At 42.8% G+C, this 13,904-nt stretch overlaps 1 long non-coding RNA gene across 6 annotated transcripts in view; it reads left to right on the forward strand.

The window, feature by feature from the left end:
- LOC133499338 (uncharacterized) overlaps window positions 1-13,904 on the forward strand; it is a 52,835-nt gene that overhangs the window by 15,110 nt on the left and 23,821 nt on the right. The window contains exon 3 of one of the 6 annotated variants that reach the window (XR_009794629.1): window positions 4,983-6,455. The exons of 3 other annotated variants lie outside the window; for them this stretch is intronic. This is a non-coding gene — a long non-coding RNA (uncharacterized LOC133499338). Of the gene's footprint in view, window positions 1-97; window positions 421-1,336; window positions 3,255-4,982; window positions 6,456-13,904 lie in introns of those variants that run through there. 2 more of the 6 variants (XR_009794631.1, XR_009794630.1) reach the window with 2 other exon arrangements.

The following is a 13,904-nucleotide window of genomic DNA, read 5'->3' on the forward strand; positions in this document are numbered from 1 at the left end:
GATGGATACGGTGTGAAAAACAAATGGTGTGAAACGTGTGGATTGCTGTCCTTACTGCACCTTGGCCTTTTGTTCTGTCATATCAATATCCACACAGGGCCTCATTACACCGCTGCACTACACAATGAGCGGAGAGCCGAGGTCAAGACTGCACCACGCTCTTTTTGACTGGCTCTGACTGGGCTTTTCAGCTCAACTATCACCCCAAAGCACCCCACCCTCCACTCCCACCCCAAATAAAAAAAAATAGTCACAGAGCAGCCTCAGGAGCCACCATTCCAGACTAAATAAGCAACCCCAGCAGCTTTGTTTGCATTTGGGCGCTGACTCTGTTGCACAGACATGTATTGTATGTCCATAAAGTTGCCAATCTGCTATACTTACAGCATATAAAAAATAGAGTGAAACATTGATTTGCCTTTTTTTGTGGCTAAACACCGACTTTGTATTTTAAATGGACATCATGATCGTAACATTTCTGTGTTACAGCTACAAAGTCAGGAATTGAAATCCACTTACAATTTTGCCTTGTTTATATCGAACCATGCAACCAACAGGAATCTTCCATTTGAAAATAATCCCAAAGGGTTCTTTTATCTGTTAAAATTAATATTCCTTGGCAATGGATTACATTTTACCAAGATAACGACGAGCAGCATCATAATAAATGGGTCTCCACATTGCTAGACTTTTTGAGTGGTAGCAAAAGAATCAATGAGTAGGACTTATGGAAAGGTGTGTGGACTCATAAATTCCTTATGGCGTACTCTAAGACGGGCACTTACATTTTCAAAGAACTATACTGCCAGTCAAGGTCAAGAGTGGATGCAGTGAGGAGTTATCACAGTCCTGGCCTAACTGTGCGCTGTCCATTATGCTTGCCACTGACTGGTCAAGCACTTATTAAAGAGTGAGGCCAGTTCCGCTCCCGGGACCTGTGATCCACAAAGTAACGGCTAATCGCCAATTAAGAGATATTATGGATTGCAATCAATTGATTTTATGTGCAGAATCTAGGCAGGTTTGCTGAGTTAGACGAGAAGCCAAGAGGAACCGTTAAAGATCGATCTAAAACATGGATTCCAGAAACATTTATAATGGTTGAATCTTTTGCCTTTTCAGAAGATCATTGCATAATTGAAAGTCAAAAACCGCAGCTTTCCCCACGCATAAAGCCGTGTAAGGGATGGCAATTGCACCCACTGTGCCCCCCAGAGGTCTCAATGGGTGGTCATATGGACATCATGGATGGAAAACATGACCCTCTTTTGGGTACGGTTGTTACGGGCCACAAACTAATCCAGCTTGACAAACTGGGGTGTCCTGTTATATCCAGGCCTGGTGATGAATCGAGTGCTGCAGTCGCCCATGCTGTCAAGTCAGAGAAGAGCTGAAACAGATTGAGAAGGGGCAGACAGCTGATGAATGTTGATGACATCTTATCACTCCTCAACAAAAAAGAAAAAGAGAACGGCCCAGTCACATGAATTGAAATGTTAGTAATGTAAGAGTTTTGAATACCGCAGGTCATGTACCGGCTCGCCTTGTGCGCCACGGACTCCGGTTCCCTCGCACATCGGCAACCAGTCCTGGGTTTACCCCGCCTTTCACCCTAAGTCAGCGTAAAAAGATTCCAGCTCACTACGACCCAAAATGATGACATTCTGAAAAAAAAAAAATGGATGTCACTTTTCATGACACATGACAAGGGTACAAGGCAAAGGTGAGTCACGTCACAGGCGGACCTCACGTATGTCATATTTGGCTTTCTTATCTGTCATACTAGTGGAAGAAATAGTTAACCATGAAGGAAAGCTGATCTTTCAATATCAAGCTTGCGTGGATTGTGCCAAGTCTCACTTTCTACGTCGATATCTTATGTGATGCCTTTTATGACTATTTGAATCTATTTGACAAGCGGTAATCATGCACATCATGAAGGTGCAAATAAGAGAAGCACTTTTAACAGCAATTATGACTTTGGAACAGTATTCAGTTGTCGTTGCTTACTCCAGGATGTATCTTTATCAGTGCATTCATGCAACTTAGTTCTTGGAACCTGAAGAAGTCTTTTCTGCCTGGCTCCACAATGATTTTTGTGAAAACGAGAGAGGTGCCAATGGTCCATGGTAGTTCCTGGTGTCTGTTCTCACCCTTCTTTTGCTCACCCCTCTTCCGGCGATGACCACATCCCCACTGTAATGCACCTGCACGTGAAGGACACTACGACCGGCGGGGCTATCACAGACACAATCCCGCAGCACTTTAATAACTTTGAGAGCGGTCAGCACCCTGTGCTTTAATAACACTCCCTGTCAGCTCACCCCACACGCCGCAAAATTGTCTCGTTGGAATTCTTTATGGTGGGGGCCACAGAACTCCGGTGATGGGCCTGGAATACGGCTGCGATCGCCTCCCTTCTTCCTTCTAAATGGTTTTTCAAGAGCGTGTTTTTATCGGCGGCTCAAAACAAACATAAGAGACGACAGACGCTGGCATCATGACACAGCAATAAGCTTTGAAAACGAGCGCTGTTGACTTTGTAGAAAAAGATATCTAGAAATGCTTTCTGTGAATCTGAAGTTCACTCATTCATAAGATAAAAATGTCTTAGATTGGAGGGCATTTGAAAGCTCGCATCACCGATTTCACTCTCTTCAAGAATATTTGAACGTAATTGGTGGGCTACATAAATCTCTTGAAGGCTCAGAAAGGCATCAGAAATTTCCAAAATAAAGTTACGAATAAACTGTGAACTCCTTTGAACGATTAGATCCCCCGATCGGTTCGCACGTTTGTTTAATTGGCTCGGAGAGTGCTGTGTAAGATGGATTGTTTGGATTTATGTTCTCGCCACCATTTAGCTTACCATTATGCAAATGTGCGATTATCTGTTAAGAGAGATTACAGGCAGTCGCATCACAAATGCGGCATGTTTGTTTCCAGTATCCATATGAAAGGAAAACTCAAGCTGAGCAAATGAAGTGTAAATCACTGTGTGCTGCACACAGTAGCTGGCTGTGTTTCCCCAACTAATGATGGGCTGCTTCTGTGTTCTCTTCTGTGCTTTTTGTTTTTTATTTTTTGCAATGCATTTGAGATTATAGCCTCTCCCGCAGCACTGGAGCTGCAATCCTGCTTGTCCCTGCCCAGTCCTACTGATTAACATAATCAGCCAACATTAGTTATTCATGTGATGTGCAGAAGCGCTCGGGGGTCAAATCTTTGCCCTGTCTAATAACCTATGTTAAATATTAAAGAAGTACATGGGCTGCCTGATTTACATGCCTCTCATCCTGCCTTTGGATGTGCACATAGTACAGAAAAGAAAAAAAAAAAAAACCACTCTGGGCTTGTGGTCCATTATTTTATAATGCAAAATAAAAGAATCATTAGAATGTTATGACGAGATGTTTGTTCACGAGAAAAAGCGATGAGACCATAACTCCCTCCAATCCAAGATTATGTGCACAATCCTACAGTACATGTACAGAATCCAAACCAGTCATGAACAGTAAGACGCATAATTGCACTGTATGCGTACGTGCACAGGGGACTTTTTCCACTCTGCTTCTTCTAAACGACCCCAGTGGGCATGCATTAACTGAATTGCTGCGTGTTTGTATGGCTGCATCTCTTGATTAAGGACAATGAGCAGAAAGGCTAACACAGTGCCGAGAAGCCCGTGCCGGGTGTGCCAAGAGCTGGGTGGAGCTGTGGGCTGCAGAAAAAGGAGGCCGGCTACGAAGCCCGAGGAAGTCATTAGGAGACCAGTGACCTCACTGGTGCAGAGCTCAAAGATGCTGCCCGGTGGCGTGATGTCATACTTCAGATGTCAGCCTTCATCATGGCAATCCAGTGAAAAATCTCAAACTGTGAAAACCACATCATGCACCTGGCAGCGTCCTCTCTGTTTGAATGCCAGTTCTTGCTTCACCTATGAATTTACCCTCTAACCACTAATCGAGACGAGATTTGAGTTCTTAAAACCTACCAGCCCTTGTATGCATTCAGGACATACAGTAACATAATAATAATTACATAAACTGAATACATAAGATATTCCTCAGCCTCGTTTGGGATCATTTAAGGTAGTTTTACCATCCATCCATCCATCCATCCATTATCTACTGCTTTCCCGGGTCGCGTCACAGGAGAAGTAGCTTCAGCAGGGATACCCAGACTTCCCTTTCCCCAGCCACTTCTTCCAGCTCTTCCGTAGGGATCCCGAGGTGTTCCCGAGCCAGCCGAGAGACATAGTCTCTCCAGTGTGTCCTGGGTCATCCTTGGAGTCTCTTTCCAGTGGGACATGCCCGGAACACCTCACCAGGGAGGTGTCCGGGAGGCATCCAAATCGGATGCCCCAGCACGTTTTACCATGTAAATTCAAAATATATGAAAACGTCTGTTGGTATTCCTCTTAGATTGTATATCAGGAACTTCGCCCTTCTCTCACAGTGCTTACAGTAGTGTAGTTTGTAAGAAATCTACACAGATTTAGCAGCAGGTGGCTTTCAAAGGTTCCACTATAATCCAGACTGGGTTTGTAACTGCAGCCAGGAACGTCCAAGTGAATGGATGCACAATTCGTCACCATATTCACACACTTGAGTATGACCAGAGAGACAGCGCATGTAAACTAATGAAGCGCAAACTCTCCTCAAAGGCTTGCCTTTGTGGTGCTCAAGCTGCTCAGCATTTTTCTCTTTTCTCTTTTCTTCTTTTCTAGTTTTTTATTTGCACCCAAGGAACGGATGGCCCTTACCAGCTCTGCTTATCTATTGTGTGAGATAACTTGTTGGTTGTTTTTGTTCTATTTCGGGTGTTTATTGGCAAATACACAGTACATTTGCACCTCTCAAGACAAACTCATTTCTGTGACACTGGTCACCTCCACTGTGTTCAAATTTCAAAAGAAATTTCCCCAGAGAAGAATCCATCAATCAAGTAAAAATTCACATTTTTATTTCTCATTTGAACAGAACGATGCAGCCAATATGGGGTTGGAGTTATGTCATCAAAGGACATAACATCTTGACACATGATGGTGCTGTCATCAATGGGGACTCTACGATCTTCTCTGATCAATGCCTTGACCTTTGCACTATTCCCAGAACCAACCACTGAAGAAGGTGGCTTTGCTACTTCCTTGCCTGTCAAAGAGGTCACACAAAGCAGGCACTTGTTCTCCATCCTTGATCCTGGACACCCACATTTTTTGGAACCCTATCACTGCTTTCCCATAAACATTTTGCAAGCTTTTCAAATGCTTAGTGGCGAGTCCATGAAAAAAAGCAAAGTAATTCAAACACAAGTTCTGACAGGTAGCCAACAATGACCTAATTTCCAAAATGGTGGTCACAAATGTACATATAGAGAGAGAGAGAGAACAAGAGAGAGATTTAAATGAGTCTTTGAACAAGACGTCTTAAACATTATAGGGGGAAAAAAATAATGTGACTACTTTGTGATTGTCACTCATATACCTAAAATCTTCTTTTCTTGACTGCCAAAAGCAATTATTTCAGTTTTCTTGTGGTTCAACTGTTAGTTACAATTTTGCATTTGTTTTAGACAGCAATACAACACTGAGCTGAGGCTCTACTGTAGTCACCTGAAGACACTGCCCCGTATTTCTGTGTCATTTGCATAGCGATGATAGTCAACATTAAGGTTGTAAAGAATTTGAGCCATATGTAGAATATCTAGGGTGAACAGAAGGGGTTCAAGAAATGACCCTAGAGGGACTCCATATATCATTGCCATTTGTTGAGAGTGAAAACTTCCAATGGTGACAAAATGACTCCTATCCTCTGAATAGGACCTTGGATATCATAAGCACTTTTCCAATCAGTCCAATCCACCTTTCTGACATGTCTAGCATTATATTATGACCTACCGTCTCAAAAGCCACACTAAAATCCAACAAGACCAGAACAGAAGCCTTTCTCAAGTCACAATTCTACCTTACATTGTAGAGCACTTCGATAAGTTCTTTTCTGCACTGTGATGAGGTTGGAAACATGAAATCTGACCCAAAAAAAAAAAAACAACTTTGAAGTTCAAGAAATAGCTGAACTGATAGAAAACTTTCTGAACAATCTCTCAATGATCAGAAGGTTTGAGAACGGTCTGTACATTGCTAACATGGAAGCATCTAGCATTCTCCTTTTTTGAAGTGATTTAATTGCACCTACTTTCAGAGCTTTAGTAATCATTGTGATCATTTGCTGCAAATCAGTATAAACTGCAATAGTTTTGAAAAAGTCAGCTAGCATCAAATCAAGGGCAAGTTGATGGTTTCAGCTGTTGAATCTTTCATTTTGTTTTCCATTTTTTTGGGGTCAACTGTATCAAATTCTATCATGGAAATAAGCACTTTCCCAGGTGGTTTTAGATGTGTCCCTTTATCATTTTGCTGATTTTAACCAATCACCATTAATTTTGTTCACTTAAATCGCAAGCAAATAAATCGCATTTGCATTTGTAATGAAATCTCTGTGTCCAGAAAGGTATGCTTGAATAAGCTTCATCAAGAAGTACTTGAGAACCCTGACCTAAGACCCATGAATTATTTTGGGATGGAATGGATCAGGGATTGTGTGCCAGGTCCTCTCATATAAAAGCAGTGACCTCTCGCTTTTCACATTTTCTCCTGGATGAGCGGACCAAGGTGCCCCACAGATATAAAATCTCGCTCAGAGAGAACCCAACAGAATGGAAGCTGCTCTTGCTGTAGGGAAACACATTTTGGAGGGGGGTGGCGGTGGGGACATTCAAAATTTTGGTGGGTGTCTGAATTCAGGATTGACTTGTTTGGGTCGCCCTTGCCGTGCAAGAACAAGGCTTAAACATCAGCTTGGACAGAACTATAATGACTTGGCGACAAATGAGTAATTCTTTGCTTATTATTGCTTTCATTGAGAACTATAATATGAGGAAGTGCACAATAATTTGTTATACAATTAAATGCAACCTCGAATGACTCTCCTGTGCTACGCCTTTGCCACTGAAGCAATGTACTTTCAGGTAATAATGTACAGCAGTCATACAACGCTCAAACAAAATCAGCTCTTTATCCACATCTTGGGGTGATGGCAAGCCCAATGCATTGGGCAGAGTCAAATGTCCAGTGGTGAGTGGATGAATGAACCACAATATTGCACAGCGTGAACACAGTCCTATATCTCAGCGCGCTGCGTTTAAATCAAGCGGGCGGTCATACTCGATGTGTACATCACCACTGAGGCATGGTGAGCAATGAGACGCCTGTACAAGGCCCCTGCCGGCCCACTGCAAAAGCTGCACTGCTGAGGCCCCTGGGCTGCCTAATCAAATCTGAAACCATCACATTCGCTCGGGTCTCAAGCGAGGATGCATGCAAAAAAAAAAAAAAAATGTAAGAAAAAAAAAAAAGTACAGCACCAATCATGTGCCCCTCCCCCATCACTATCTAATATGACCATGGGAAATGCAAATGGAAGCTGGGAAGTCTCTCATTTCTTTCTGTTGGATTCTCAACACCAAACAGCTTTGTGCTCTAGCACAGGTTAATAAAATAACGCTGCTTCACGCAGCCAATGGGAAGAGTCTTATGATGCACATTCAGTCCAATTTCTCTCCCCATGTGTAGCTGATTAGTCGTAGTAACACAGAATATATGTGCGTGAATGAGAGCGGCGGAGGAGGAAGAGTGAAGCTGCAGGGAGAAGAGATTGCAAAGGTGGACGACTTCGAATACTTGAGGTCAACAATACAGAGCAATGGAGAGTGTGGTAAGGAAGTGAAGAAACGAGTCCAAGCGGGGTGGAACAGTTGGCAGAAGGTGTCTGGTGTTCTATGTGACAGAAGAGTCTCCGCTAGGATGAAGGGCAAAGTTTGTAAAACAGTGGTGAGGCCGGCCATGATGTACGGATTAGAGACGGTGGCACTGAAGAAACAACGGGAAGCAGAACTAGAGGTGGCAGAAATGAAGATGTTGAGGTTTTCTCTCGCAGTGAGCAGGTTGGATAGGATTAGAAATGAGCTAATTTAGCCAAAGTTAAATGTTTTGGAGACAAGGTTTGAGAGTCCAGACTTCGATGGTTTGGACATGTCCAGAGGCGAGAGAGTGAGTATATTGCTAGCAAAGTGATGAGGATGGAACTGCCAGGCAAACAAGCGAGAGGAACACCAAAGAAAAGGTTGATGGATGTTGTGAGGGAGAACATGAGGACAGTGGGTGTTAGAGAGCAGGATGCACGGGATAGGCTTAGATGGAAAAAGAAGACACGCTGTGGCGACCCCTAACGGGACAAGTCGAAAGAAAAAGAAGAAAGTACTCTAAAGAAACACCTCAATTATTCAAGTATTTGAAGTCGTCCACCCTCGCTATCTCTTCTCCCTGGAGCTTCACTCCTCCTCGTCCTCCGCCGCTCACATTCACGCACATATATTCTGTTTTACTTCGGCTAATCTTCATTGCTCTCCTTTCCAGTGCATGCCTCCATCTTTCTAATTGCTCCTCCGCCTGCTCCCTGCTTTCACTGCAGATCACAATATCATCTGCGACCATCATGGTCCAAGGGGATTCCAGTCTAACCTCATCTGTCAGCCTACCCATTACTACCGCAAACAGGAAGGGGCTCAGCGCGGAACCCCGATGCAGTCCAACCTCCACCTTAAATTCTTCTGACACGCCTACGGCACATCTCACTGCTGTTCTGCTGCCCTCATACATGTCCTGTACTATTCTAACATATTTCTCAGCCACACCAGACTTCTCTAGGTCTACAATGATACAATGTAGGTCCTTCAGACCTTCTCTGTACTTTTCCACGAGCATCCTCAAGGCAAATAATGCATCTGTGGTACTCTTTCTAAGCATGAAACCAAACTGTTTCTCGCAGATACTTACTTTTGTGACCAAGCCAAAGTCGAGTAGTAATGGCCTTGTCAAAGGGGCCAAGAGTTAAGCCCTTTGCTTTGCCATCCACGCAGAATAAATGCTTTCTTTTGATTGAGATTTGGATCATCTAGCTATTATACATTTATCACTAGGAAGAGCAGAGTACTAATTAAAACAGTTCAGTATTTCAAAGATGACAATAACAATAACAAGAGGATGGATTCCACCATGTGCTGATAATTCAAAGGATATCAAGTACGCTCATAGAATCATATTTTAGCAGGATGACTTCACAAATACACATGAGTAATACATCAATCAAATGTTCCCCAGTTGAATCTATCAAGTTCAAACAAAAATCAATTTGTCGGGAGCAAGAACAGTTTTGAACGTGAAAAAAAACAAACTGTACCCTTTGTTTTGGTCGCAGCTTCACTTTTATTATTTTTCCATTTCAAATATATCATGAGTGGTCACGTTAAACAGCTACGTGGGAGTATTTTGATGGCTCAGTACCTGCAGTCAATTGCTACCAACTGTCTAACCCTATTTAAAGGACTTAAAAAAGATCAGAATAATAACAAAAAGGTTGAGTGTGCATGAGTGTGATTTAAAGAGGTTGGTCTCCCGAGAGCTGCAGTGATTTTTTTTTTAAATGAATGCAAGCCTTGAGAAAAAATGGATTTTTTCCTGAAGATGTGACTTTATATCTTTTCTTTAAATCCCTGCAGCAATGTGTGCATTTGATTACACTCTGAGAAGGAGGAACTCCTTGCATCTTTATAAAATATTCATCGGCATGGGTGGGTGAGGCAAGGCTGTGTGCTTGGTTGCTGGGGCGATGGTGGAAAATATCTGAAAGTTCGAGTGGATGCGCAGACAATTTGGTGTGTGTTGTGCATATCACATACTGTAAGTAGGCCAGGTAGTTAATGCTAAAACTGCTTAAGATGATGTGAAACACGATTTGACGATGATCTTAGTTGACGGTTTGCCCTCATTTATAATAAATGGTACGGTGGGTACAGTAAATGAGCTGATCAAGTGATTTAGAGCACCGAATCAGCCACAGGCAAAGAAAGGTTGCTTTTGTTAAAGCATCTTTCATCCATTTCGCACTGAAAACAGATTGATTTAAGATACGATTGTGATTGTATTAGTCGTGGGTCTTTCATTATCTATTTGGCAGTCTCTGCTCTTTTTTTTTTTTCCCAGTGTAATCTTGCTATGTATTATCTGCTTGCCTTTACATGCATGTGGTCAGAGTTAATTATAAATTCCCTCTCCAACACCCTCTGGTGTGTGGAGGCAGCCCTACATTGTGTCCTCCCACTCTGACTCAGTGTTTCACTTTTTCAAAAGTAAAGATAAACTAAAAACTGGTGAGTGCGGTGGCAGCTAGCTTTGCCATTTTGAACTGCCTTGTGGTTTCCGTCGACAAACTGTACATAAATTAAGCATAACAACAAGGATTGAGACCAACTTAAAAATGAAAAAAGAAAACAAATTAGCATTCTCGCTACACCTTTCTCCACACGGGGTTTTTCCTCTGTCCCATGTTCTTGTTTCCTGGTTTGGGTTCTGTCTCCACCTGTTGTCGATAGATGTCAACCAATCGGCGAGCCCCTACCACCCATCTTTCTCTCAATCCAGGTGTGCCTTGTTATCTCGTCAATTTGTTTGCATTAAAGGGGAATTCCAGTGGTTTGCATTAACAATGTATCAAATAGATCATGAAATATGTACTCTATTTTGACAATGTGATGTTAAATCCCCTCTCATTTAATAGTGTTTTGAGATTATTTTTATCGACAATTTCGAATTTTCAGGGGCGCTGCCATTTTTGCGAGTCGTGTGAGATGTGACGTGTTACGTGGGGTTCCAAACGCTCGATTACATCGGACACCATTATACCCAGCGCTGTTTTCTCGGATTTATCCTCATCTGATGAAGAAATAGCTGTATCAGTTGATCTGGAAGACGGAGGAATACTTCCATACACAGCCGTGTGCCGCTCACGGGTGTGTATGGAAGTATTGGTCTGTCTACCCGATCAACTGAGCGGCAGAGCCGCTCACGGCTGTGTATAGAAGTATTCCTCCATCTTCCCGATCAACGGATACTGCTATTTCTTCATCAGATGAGGATAAATCCAAGAAATCAGCGTTGGCCATAATGGTGTCCCATGTAATCGAGCCTTTGTTGCGGCACATAGGTCATGTGACACGCGAAAATGCCAGCGCCCCGGAAAATTCGTACTTGTCGATGGAAAATCTTCTCAAAACACTATTAAATGAGAGAGGATTTAATATCACATTATCAAAATAGAGTACATATTACATGATCTATTGGATGCATTGTTAATGCAAACAAGTGGAATTGCCCCTTTAAGTTTTCTTCTTTCTTTCAGTTTGCTTCTGGTCATAGTCATATTTCCTTTGACATAACGTTTTCTGTTGGAAACTTTTAACCTGGATTTCTGTTACATTGTACCTGTTTTTTTTGGGGGGGGGAGATTTTGCCATGTGCTTTGTTTGCTTTTTGAATATAAATCCTTCGTTAAAAGAGCCTTCCCTCCCTGTTTCACTGCGCCGGGATCCTCCGCTGTCTCCACCATTAGCCTCTACCTACAATGTCATGATATTCATTTGTAAAGTTTTTCACAAGGCATAATATAGAAATGCAATCTTAAAAACAGTTCTTATCAATAAGGACAATAAGGATTCCTTGTTACAAGCTGCTCCTCAATGTTGACATGAAGGCGCTGGATAGTTCATCATTGCGACAAGAGCAAATTCATTTCTCTAACCACCTTCTAAGATGATGCAAATTCCGGGGGAAATGTGTTTGGCTATTCAAACGCCGTTTAGCCACCAAGTTTCATTGAAAACGTTTTCAACCAGGGCAAAAACAATTCCTCTGGCTTCTGTACTTTTCATGCTTGGTGGAGGGAAAAAATAGAGTTGGAAAGTGCTAACACACACACACACGCAAAATGAGTGGAAGGGCTTGTCAGACGAGTAATACCCCTTGCTTGGTATCTTCAAAAGTGACTGGATGACAAACATGTCTGTCAGCGCTGTGCCAATATAGTTTAGAGCCTCTCGTGATGGGGCACACACCCAATGACAGAAGCAGGTCATTTCCGTTCCCTGGCATCATAAATCCACCGTCTGGCCCCTGTCCGGCTGCTGATGCTGCAGAACACCACACGCGGTGGACCTGTCGGAGCACCGTGAGCTACTGCGCTGTCCCCGTAGCACAAAAGACACACACGCACGCACACAAACACATTCAAAGACTACTTTTTTAGCACAAAGCATTTGCTTTGGCCAACTTCCTGTCCAATCTGCTGTTATATAGCATCTTCAGTTTACTTGGTCTTTCCATCAATTACTTATTTGAGGGTTAAAAGCTTCACAAATGATTCTTGGCAGGAAAGAGAGCAAAGCTGCCGTCCTGTCCGGTGAGAACCCGGATTCGTGTTTGCAGTGAAAACTACATTTAGTATACAGTAACATCGCCGGAATACAGTGAACCGGACTCCGACAGACACCACACGTAATGTATTCACAGTTGGTCAAGTTTAAAACAACAACTATTTCTCCCGGCTTCACACGTCTCGGTTGCAGTGTTTCAACGTGATTGCCTGTACGGGACTGCACAGTAATACAAGACAAATAAAGGATGAATGCTGCACTTGCACCATTTGTGTTCCTCTCCTCTCAAGACATAAATGTAAGTAGGTCATTGAGCTTCAATCTCATTTTGCTCAAAGATGCGGTGCCAATCTTTAAATTCTGATTTGAAAGCCGCCTCCCGAAGAACAATCATATGGAGCGCCTCCATTTAGCATGGAAAAGGTATTACTGTTTCCCAGCATTAGGCCGCGGGATCAAAATATGTGCTTGAGGGAAGCCATGACCGCATTCAGGAAGCCATGTCTGGGGTTGAGCGGAATGCTAAATGCCATACATCCTCAAGGTTATCTGTGAAGACGGAGCCCTTTTGGAATCAGCCCCTGCTTTATTTTTTTTGAATGCATGCATCAAGTCAGCTGGACGGAGAGGATGAAGGTGACTCCTAGAACGAGCCGAACGCTTTTGTGCTGCGTGCGTGCGCTCTGTCGGCGGTGGTACGGCGGGGCTACACCTTGCTGTGTCTACGATGAACGGTCGTGATTCGGTGGGTTTGTTCCAGCCGAGATTATAGGCAGGGGTACGGTAAACCGGCGGCTAATGCGCTCCGTACAGTAGCTGGAAATGTGAAAAGTGTCATTACTATCCCCAAGTCCCTGAATATTGAAATTAGGTCATCAGCGGAGCGCCCTCATATATCATGGCTGCCCCTGCTCCCAAGGTCTCATTACACGATACATGGTCAATAAGCTATTAGCATGCGGCACACAATGTGTAACGTTCACACAAAGACAATGTATCTACGAGGGTACGGGGAAAGGGTTTGCGACCAACAACATTCCAAGCATCTTATCATCTATTATTTTTTTATATAGAGAAAGATATTGATCAACATTAAAATGCGTGCGTATTTTTTTTTTTTTAACAAGAGCAGGGAGGGCAGTAAAAGCTTAAATACGCATCATCTATTTTTTTTTCCCCCCAGCATCCGTTTACCAGTCTGATATTCATTTGGTGGAAGCTGTGCTGCATAAACAAACAACACCCAAGGCTACTAGCGGCTGGTTAAACAACCAGAGGCTGTTTTCTCTTTTCTCCATCACATCACATTGTGAATTCTTTGTTGGACCACAACACTCTCCGCTATGTTTATTCAACAAATAGCTTATATGTACAGACAATTTTGCGTTATATTATTTATACCTCGCCGCAGTCTGTGTTTATATACTCACTCAAAAGCATACGTGTCAAACATGATACTGTAATTGTCTTTGTAATGATTTAATGGTTTTCGCCTCACTTCCTCCATAAGTCGCAATGATCTAAAGGCTCCTTTGTTTGTCTGCATCCTACATTTCTTCTGCCATTACTGTGCAATA

The sequence above is a fragment of the Syngnathoides biaculeatus genome, chromosome 4 (genome assembly GCF_019802595.1).
Source record: "Syngnathoides biaculeatus isolate LvHL_M chromosome 4, ASM1980259v1, whole genome shotgun sequence".
Lineage (NCBI taxonomy): Eukaryota > Metazoa > Chordata > Actinopteri > Syngnathiformes > Syngnathidae > Syngnathoides > Syngnathoides biaculeatus.